This window comes from Octopus bimaculoides, chromosome 7 (assembly GCF_046866305.1).
Source record: "Octopus bimaculoides isolate indiv1 chromosome 7, ASM4686630v1, whole genome shotgun sequence".
NCBI classification, from domain to species: domain Eukaryota; kingdom Metazoa; phylum Mollusca; class Cephalopoda; order Octopoda; family Octopodidae; genus Octopus; species Octopus bimaculoides.
This window is the reverse complement of record NC_142934.1, coordinates 22,844,430-22,854,429: the sequence shown is the minus strand read 5'-3', so window position 1 is coordinate 22,854,429 and position 10,000 is coordinate 22,844,430. Positions and strand designations below refer to the sequence as shown.

Here is a 10,000-nt window from a genome sequence, read left to right as displayed (position 1 = left end):
GGGGCTTTTCTTGCCATCGTTTTATCATGGTCCGTTGCTGTTCTAGTTTTAGTTTGGATTTCATTTGTTTTATAGCTCTTCTTCTTCTTCTTCTTCTTCTTCTTCTTCTTCTTCTTCTTCTTCTTCTTCTTCTTCTTCTTCTTCTTCTTCTTCTTCTTCTTCTTCTTCTTCTTCATTAGGGAGTATGATTTCTTTATTATTATTATTATTATTATTATTATTATTATTATTATTATTATTATTATTATTATTATAGAGTGAGAGAGCAGTGCATGCCATCAAAGTGACACTGGGGTAAAATATACGAAGCCCAGTGTACCCATCATGACTACCCGTCTGATAAGGGCACACCAGGCACATGCATCACAACCATATGTCCGCAACACAGTGATCTCATATCAAGATAAACAGCGCATGACCTTGAAGGTGGGGCCCACTTAGAATTTTCTTCACGTCGAGTAGCCCATCCCGCTCAAATAGTCCTTGAATAAGGGTTGTTCAAGGATGATGAACGAAACACCCATGTTTTCAGAGGTGAATTATTCGAGCTTCAAAGAATTCCTCTCAACACATGGCTATGATGCTCCCCCACTACTTCTGCTCGTGGTCAGAGATGCACATATCGTCACCCACCAAAGGACATGCTCAACTGGTTAAAGTCAAACAACTGACAAGCTAATCTGTGGTATTGAGCAGAATATTTGCTGTAGCCCATCTTTTATACCAAGACAAAATATGTACATGATAATATTTCCAATCAGTTAAGATCAGAAGCCAGTGTCTATTTAATTGGTGTCGCAGTTGCTGTTTTATCCCAAAGTCAATTTTGATCTCGCAGAGCAATGATCAAAGACGTTGTACCCGTGTTCATCCCTTTTCTATTAAATAAAAAAAGATGTAATTTTATCTAGATAGTAATATCTTATTCTATGTGTCCATCCTGTATTTAAAAATACTGTAGAGTTTAATTTGAAAGATATTTAGTTCAAATTTCTAGTTTGCCCAAAAGTTAGCTGCTTAACTCTAGGTAACCATTGTTTAAACAGTTCTCTGATCAAAAGAAGTCCAACCATGACCATCCTGTAATTTCCTTGTTTACAAGGAACCCGAGATCCCATTAACCAGCGTGTTCTATTTTTCTTTTTCTATGTGATTGTATGATTTGAGAGGGATTCGGTTGTTATTTCGAGCAAGTGAGCTACCACGTAAAGGGTCTTACCTTGGACTATGGAGATGCAGTTGTTAGTTTTACTTTTATGTTTGTTGCTACTCTTTCTACTACTACAACAGCTACTGCTGCTGCTACTGCCCATAGTAGTAGCGGTAACCATATCACCAAATATTTCAAACGCAACGCTGTTTAACCAACGGCACAGATAAATTCAGTTTTAGAGGAAGTAATGTTTCCCTAACGAAAAATTTAGAACAATTCACTTGTAATTCCGCAAGGCGATACTACAGCCAGGTGTTTCGGAATGTAATAAGCTCTGTTTATTACAAGTGTGTAAGTATGTAATATATTTAAAAAACATCCTGCCGGAAATAGTTCTTGTGCAGTTCATACAATTGATTTTACATGCACAATGCTTTTAGGTTTTTAAAAATCTAGCAATATGGAACTATTTTGTAGTAGCGCTGTTGAACTTTTCATTATACATAGTTGAAAGACTCTGTTGAAATTAGCCATTATCTTGAAGTGATTTCACCCCACCACACCCTCACAATATATATATGTATATATATATATATATATATATATATATATATATATATATATATATATATATATATATATATATATATATATATATTACCATAAGAGAAAATTTTCTCTACAGTAACGGCAATGAATTTGCCTTTGCGCAGTTGAAATATGTCACAAACATATTTAATTAATCTAAACTTTGCATAGATAGATAGATAGATAGATAGATATGTACGTACATACATACATACATACATACATACATACATACTCGTATGTATATAATTATATGCACGACATGTTACCTACCGGTGAGTTTGGGACTCAGTAATTGGTTCCATATTATACCCTTATATCTTACACGCTGTGAATTCGAACATTAAATTGAAGGGTGGGCTAAAGAGCAGATCCCAAGCCGCATCGTATAAGAAATGCAGAAAACATTGGTATTCTTACTGCTTGTATATACTATAAGCCGGCGACTCATTCCCTCGGTACTTCACCCCAACACAATACAAAGTTTTAGATATGGTAAGGCCTTACATACGCCGTTTAAATGTGCTATGCCCTTATTACAATGGATAATGATGAAAGAATCAGCATCACGTGAGTGTGTGCGTGGGTGTGTATGAGAGAGAGAAAGAGAGAAAGAGAGCGTGCATGTGTGCATGTGTGTGTGTACGCATTCGTGCGCCTTCTCACAATCTAAAATCGCCTTTCAATATCTCAAAATTTTTTATTCCTTACAATGTTGTCATAATTTATATTTAATTAATGATTTTAACCCAGTTAATATAATTAACACAAGAAATGAGAATCAAGTATTTTTTTTTTAAATTCTGGGTTTTCGATATTATATGATTTGGCTTAAATATCGATTCCTAGTAAATTTTTATTATCTTTCTTCTCTGTTGATAATTACTAAACAGGGCTACCACAAGATTACCTATCATAGGTTCGTACTATGCCCAGTGTCTATAAACTTACAGGGCCACTACTGGGTTACCTCATGACTAAACCAAACTCTATATTTATAGACCAGAATTTCTCTGATGTCCGAACTCACAGCGTGTAAACTATAAGAATTTTTACTTGAAATATATTTCATGCCTCTTGGAATATATTTCATGTCTCAAGATACCCTTACATAAAAAATATATTAAATATATTTATTAATAAAAGAGTTCTGTAATTTGTTTGAAGTCTTGCAATATGTAAATTATATACATAGTTTTTTGGAAGACAATTTCAGTCGGATGAAAGACAAAGTTGACGGCGGAATTTGAATTCAGAATATAAAGAGTTAGAACAGATACTGTAAACCATTGTTTCCGACGCTCTTACAATTCGACCAGTTTGCTGCTTTAGAGATTAAAGAAATAACAAAAATAAATAAGTTTGATTTTGAAAGTTTTGCCGTGCTAAAACCATCAGATGTTACTGAGAAAACTTTAGAAATTTCACTTTAACTAACACATTGTTAAGACTAAATTCTTTTACAATTCTCGATTAAGATGTAATTTTCCTTGCTGTGTCGCACTACCTACAGATACCAGGATACCATGTTAAGGAATGATGTGCAAATGTGTATAAAATCATAAATACGCAATGAAATATAAATGAATCTACAGTTTAATTTTTGTTATAACATCCGTCTCCTGAGACAGTTGTTATATTTGATCGGTGGACTTTCGGAAAAGCTATCAATATCTGACGGAAAAAGAAAAAAAAATCATGGAATTTGGTTGCTATTTCCTTCTGCGAAAGAATTTTTTGCCCCCCCCGTCGTTTCATTTTTGACATTTTTGGTCTCCAATTTCATGCCCTTTTCCCTGTAAATCTTTTTACTGTTACTCCTGTCACGGGTTTAGTAGCAAGACTTTGCCCATTTTCATATTATTAATCTATTTCTCGCGGATCTACTAGCGACCTCTTGTGGAACCTTGCGAGATGTAACGACCTTGTAGAGGCTTTCATGCTAACCATCATTGTAGTTGTGCGTGCGTGTGTGCGTGTGCGTGTGTGTGTGTGTGTATGTGTGTATTTATGTATGTACGTGCGACCGTGTGTGCATGTGTGCAGAACGTCTATGTTTTACATTTTATTATTTTCCGTCAGTATATGCTGTTTTCGGCCAGTATTTTTGTGACGTCAATTTCTTTATGATTATTATTACAATTTTGTTGCATTTTACTTCTTCTGTTTTAATTTTATTCATTTATTCATTTATTTATTTATTTATTGCAAACTGTTCCATTGCTCTGCCGATCGCTCGTATTCATTTTTACGCTAAATACAACACTAAAACTTCTTGACATTCTCGTTCATATTTCGGTTGGTTACTTTGGCTTCAGGTTGTTTTCCGCCCAGGTATATTGTTACGTCTGGTGAAGGGCTCTTTTATTGTATTTATGCATTTATTTATTTGCAATCAACTCTGTTGCCCATCAATATTTCTTTGGCTTTTGGCAGAATCGTTAACACGCCCAGCTAAAATGCTTAGCGGCATTTTTTCCGGCTTTAAATTTAGAATTCAAATTCCACCGAATGCAACTTTGCCTTTCGTCTTTTCGGGGTCGAAAAACTTGAACGCTGGGCTCGACGTAATCAACTCCCCTCCCCTCAAAATTGTTGGCCTTGATCCAAAATTAGAAAGGTATATATGTTTTAATTTTCGACTTTTTTGTACCGTTGGAATGTATTTTAACTTATTCATTTATCTTGTTTTATTTTATTTTATTTTTGCAATGTTTTCGTAGTTATGTCCGTTTTCGGTATTTCCTCACATGAATGCTTCAAGTTATTTCTTCAACGCTTTTGTTTTATCATAATAGCTTGTGTGTGTGTGTGTGTGTGTGTGTGTGTGTGTGTGTGTGTGTGTGTGTGTGTGTGTGTGTGTGTGTGTGTGTGTGTGTGTGTGTGTGTGTGTATGTGTACATGTTTTATAGAAGATAACAGGATTATGCTGTTTGTAGGAAAGCTAAGAAAGACAATAAAAGATAAAATAAAAAAGATTTAAAGTACAAGGTATTTTAATAGGTATATACATATATATGTGTGTGTGTGTGTGTGTGTGTGTGTGTGTGTGTGTGTGTGTGTGTGTGTGTGTGTGTGTGTGTGTGTGTGTGTGTGTGTGTGTGTGTGTTTGTGTGTACTTTACCTTCTGTATTATGTTACGCCATTTTACGGTAACTTTCGCCAATCTTCTGTGACGTCACTTTGATACGTTATTCCGCCAATAATTCTGAGTCTTTTTGTTTTTGTTTTTGCATTTTAATTTTTGTTATTGCTTTATATTTGTTGTTTGCTTTGTTCTATAAGTGTTTTATATGTGTTTCATATTGCTTTTATTTTCTATTACTGTATTGTTTATGTTAATATTTTGTGTTGAAGTTTTTTTAATTTTTATTTTATTAACTTTTTATTTTATTTTCTTCTATTGGTTTTTGTTTATTTCTGGTATTAGTGTTTTATGTATATTATATGTTTTTGGTCTACCTGTTAAGAAGTATGGTCTTGTGATCTTAGAGGTGTTCATCTCTCAATTATAATGGCGTGAGTTGAATTCCAGAGTTGGTCAGCGCGTTATATCCTTGAGCAAGACATTTCATTCTACGTTGCTCCAGTCTAGTTAGCAGAAAATTTAGTACTAGCTGAGTGAAATGCTGGTGCTATAGTTGAGAGAGAGAGAAGGGGAGAGAGAGAGAGAGAGAGAGAGAGAGAGAGAGTGAGAGGGAGGGAGAGAGAGAGACTCAGACAGACACAGACAGACAAACAGGCAGACATAGAGGGAGACAGATTGGTAGAGAGGGGAGAGAAGGAGAGAAGGAGAGTGAACGAGAGAGAGTGAATGAAAACGAGAAGGAGAGAGGGAGTGAATGAAAGAAAGTGACAGACAGATAGAAAGAGAGAGATTGATAGAGAGTGAGAGAGAGATACAGTGAATGAGAAAGAGAAAGGGAGAGAGGGAGAGTGAACGAGAGAGGGAGAGTGAACGAGAGAGGGAATGAGAAAGAGAAGGAGAGAGGGAGTAAATGAGAGAGAGGTGGGGAGGTTTGCATTAGCACTGAGTTAGAGTTTATTTACAGTTGATTAGACTGTGACAACGGGAATTGAAGTAATTGCCTTTCTTCGGGATACAAAGCGTCGCCCGATCCAGAAATTGAACCCGCGACCTTATGGTTGTGAGGCTAAAGCCCTAACCCGTAGAGCAATGGGAGCCACCCTTAACCCCATCAGAAAAAAAGAAAGAAAAGGAAAGACAAAAGAAAAAACCGAAAGATGAATAAGGACAGTGAGCTTCTTTTCAGAATGCAAAAGATAAAGTAAGAGAATTAGAAGAGAAGGAAGCGAAAAGACAGTAGGATATTTTTTTTTAAGCAGGGCCCTTGATAGTCTTATAAGCTTTTCTTCGGGAAAATATAATAGCGATTTATTAAATATGGGGTCAATATAAAGAAGCATGGTGAAAGTGAGAGAGGAATGAGAGTAGAGCCATTAACAACCTTTTAAGCTCTTCTTCAGGAATAAAACTAAAGATTTATCAAATATGGGGCGGGGAAAATATTACAGTAGACCTTCTACTTCGCGGATTTTCACCTATCGCGGGGGTGGGGTTTGGAACGTAACACTCGCGATAGTTGAGGGATTACTGTTTTGCGAAAATAGTCACCGTATATTCGTTGAAACAATTGTGAACGATGAAATAAAATTAATATCACAAACTCCAATTTTCCATTAACAGAATTATAAGCCCTGGGGAAAAATAAAGGTATATTAATTATGAGAGGAATATTGAAAATAAAAATAAAAACAGGGTTAAAATGAGCCAGAGAGGGGAGTAGTACCCCTAAGAGCATTATAAGCCATTCCCCGGGGAGAGAAAGAATGTATTAAATATGAGGGGGATATTGAGAAACAGAGTGAAAGTGAGACAAGGATTAGAGCAGAGCCTTTAACAGAATCATAAGCCCTTTATCATGTAATGCAAGGTACTGTATCCTCTGACAATCATTTATTGACTGCAAGCCAATGCCCTGTATAGATTAGCATTGGACACCTAGATACGTGAGTCTCCCTGGATAAGTGCAGAGTATGATATTCTTGCCTTAAGTTGGTCCTGAATATAATACCGAAGACATGACCGTTACACTGAGCAGTTACTTGGAGCAACCACTGGTCTAGGAGACCCAATGCTAACTTATGCGTAATGTAGTTGTGTACGTTAGGACTTTGGTACATTCTTGCGCTAAGGAGCTCATGATGCTGTTGAGATGATCTTGCCAGGATGAGAGGGTGTAAATGAACAGAGAAGAGAGAAAGAGAGATATGCAAAGAAAGAGGACAAATAGATAGACAGAGGGACGGTGAGAGAGAAAGAAACACAGACAAAGACAGAGGAACAGACTGATAGAAGGAGAGACAGGCAGAGAGATAGGCAGAGGAACATACAAGGGGTGGGACGGAGAAACAGAGAAAGACAGAGACAGACAAAGAAATAGACAATGGAGAAATATATAGACAGAGGGACAGGCAGAGATAGACAGATAGGTAGAAAGACAGAGGAACAGAGAGAGAAAGAGGCAGACAAAGACAGGCAAATAGAGAAAGGGAGAGAGAGAGGAAGAGAGAGAGAGACAAACAGACAAACAGACAGATACACAGACGGGCAGCGATACAGAGAGAAAAACTGACAAAAAGGAAGACAAAGAGAGACAGTGAGACAAACAGAGGGATAAAGGGACAGAGGGATAGAAGAACGGACAAACAGAAGCGGTTATCAGAAATAAAGAGGGATAGTAAGAGGCTTATTAGAATGTGAAAGAAAAGTAAGACATAGAATTTAAAGAGAGGAAGAGACGGGAGAGAAAGAGAGAATAACAGAATATAAGAGAAATGGAATCTGGTTGAGGTAAGGGAGAGAGAGAGAGAGAGAGAGAGAGAGAGAGAGAGAGAGAGAAGCGAGAGAGAGAGAGAGAGTAAGTATGGTGGGTGTAGGGAGAGCGTGGAATTTAGAAGCAGTTTTCTGTTAAATGAAGTAGAGTATTGTGTTTAGTCAATCATCAGAACAGTAATTACTGTACCACCACCAGGGTGTACATCTGTGTGTATGTCTGCGCGGGCCTATATATGTGTATGTATGTATGTAAATATTTAGATGTGAGTTTTTGTATGTATGTGCGTGTATATATGTTTTATATACACACATATACATAGATAATTATATATATGGGAGAATATACAAAAAATAACAACAGACGAGGACAGGTGGTGTAAATAACAAAAGTATATATTAGTATGACGCTCGGGAATACGGAAAGTCTTTGACGTTTCGAGCTACGCTCTTCAACAGAAAGAATACGGAGACAAGGAGAAAAACACGGAGAAAAAAAATTGAATAGTGTTCAGTCAACGGTCAATCATAATAATGGCCGATCATAACAATGACTGACCGGAAGTTAGAAATTCTTATTTCAGGAGAGCTAAGAAAGGGGGAGATAACAAACGGTGATCGGGAACGAGGGGCTGTGTGTGGGAGGTAGACTGCTGGTGATCTTGACGTATGTAGTGTGAAAATGGGGGAAGGGAGAAAGGAAGAAAGTAGTTGGTCAGTTGTAGTGTGTGCGTGGTGTGATGCGAGGGTATTGGTGTGGTGTGCGTGGTGTGATGCAAGGGTATTGGTGTGGTGTGATGTGAGGGTGTTGGGAGGTGGGGAAGACATGGGTGGAGTGTGGGGTAGAGGTAGGGGTATGTGGGTAGGGTGGGGTATGTGGGTAGGGGTGGGTGGTGGGTGTAAGGAATTGGATGGGGTGGAGTGGGAAGGTAGAGTAGGAGTGAGTTGGGGTGTGGTGGGATGAGCTTATGAGGGGGTGTTGACGAGGAGGGAGAAGGGGAAGGTGGATGTAAGAGAGGGGGAAGATGGGTATGGGAGGGGAGAGGAAGAGAGGAGAGAGGGTGGGTATAAGAGAGGGAAGGGGGATTGAGAGAGGGGGAAGGTGGGTATGGGGGGAGAAAGAGGGGAAGGTGGGTATGGGGGGAGAAAGAGAGGAAGAGAAAGAGAGTGAGAGAGAGGGAAGAGGGGTATGGGGGGGAAGAAGAAAGGAAGAGAAAGAGAGTGAGAGAGAGGGGAAGAGGGTGAGAGAGAGGGGAAGAGAGTGAGAGAGTAAGGGTGAGAGAGTAAGGGTGAGAGAGTAAGAGAGTAAGAGTGTAGAGAGTAGGAGAGTAAGAGTGTAGAGAGTAAGAGTGAGAGAGGGGGGAGTACGGGAGAGGGGGGAGGGGGGAGTACGAGAGAAGAGAGTGAGAGAGAGTAAGAGAGAGGAGAGAAAGAGTAGGGGTGAAGAGAAGTGGGAGTGGAGAGAAGTATGAAGAGAGGTACAAAGAAGTAGGAGTCGGAGCAGGAGGTGGGGGAGGGGAGAGATGGGTGGTAGGAGGGAGGGTGGGGGAGAGAGACAGGAGGAGGGGGTTAGATGAAGAGTGGAGGGGAGTTGAGCCCATGTGGCGCAAAGGAGCGAAGATAGAAGTTTAACCCCTGTTCACGGCGCAAACGGGAGTCCGGATGGCCCCTGTGCATGGACAATCCAAACACCGACAGGTGTTGCCGCAAGGAGTGGCCGGCAGAACGGAAGTGGCGTGACACCGGGGTGTCATTGCCGACGTTGATATCTCGGAGGTGTTCCGCGAATCGGTCGGCCAGGCGCCGCCCCGTTTGTCCGATGTACAGGGATTGGCAGAGAGAGCAGGAGAGGCAATATATGATGTTGGTAGACGTGCAGGTGAAGGAGTCGGTGATGCGATAGGGTCGGTGATGGGTGCTGGTGAGGAGGGTGGTGTTGGAGAGGTAAGGGCAAGTGCGGCAGCGTGGACGGGAGCAGGGGAAAGAGCCAGGTTGGGAGGTTGGGTTGGGGAAGAAGCTGTGGACCAAGAGGTCCCGTAGGTTGTGGGCTCGTTTGAAGGAGGGGAGGGGTCGATTAGGGAAGATGTGGGAGGTGGAGGGGTCGGACTGGAGGCGCCGAAAAGCTCGGAGAATGGAGCGTTGGAGGGGTAGGGTGGTGGGATGGTAGGTGAGGGGAAAAGGGAGGCGGGAAACGGCAGGGCGGGTTCGGGGGGAGAGAGCAATATATATATGCATACATACAGACATATATATACATATATATTATATTTATATATATATGTGCATATACATAGATACACACATACAAATACACATACATATACATATATACACCTACATATATATATATATATATATATATATATATATATATATATATATGTACGAAGAACAAATTTTCT

The 10,000-nt window shown here is 39.5% G+C and overlaps 1 protein-coding gene and 1 long non-coding RNA gene across 5 annotated transcripts in view; both read left to right on the top strand.

Annotated features, from left to right (window-relative positions):
* LOC106870463 (uncharacterized) overlaps nt 1-10,000 on the top strand; it is a 361,104-nt gene that overhangs the window by 27,884 nt on the left and 323,220 nt on the right. The gene's annotated exons all lie outside the window — the stretch shown is intronic.
* Nucleotides 3,554-10,000, top strand: part of LOC149134605 (uncharacterized) — a 38,123-nt gene continuing 31,676 nt past the window's right edge. Inside the window, exon 1 of the long non-coding RNA XR_016242564.1 lies at nt 3,554-4,361. This is a non-coding gene — a long non-coding RNA (uncharacterized LOC149134605). The remainder of the gene's footprint in view (nt 4,362-10,000) is intronic.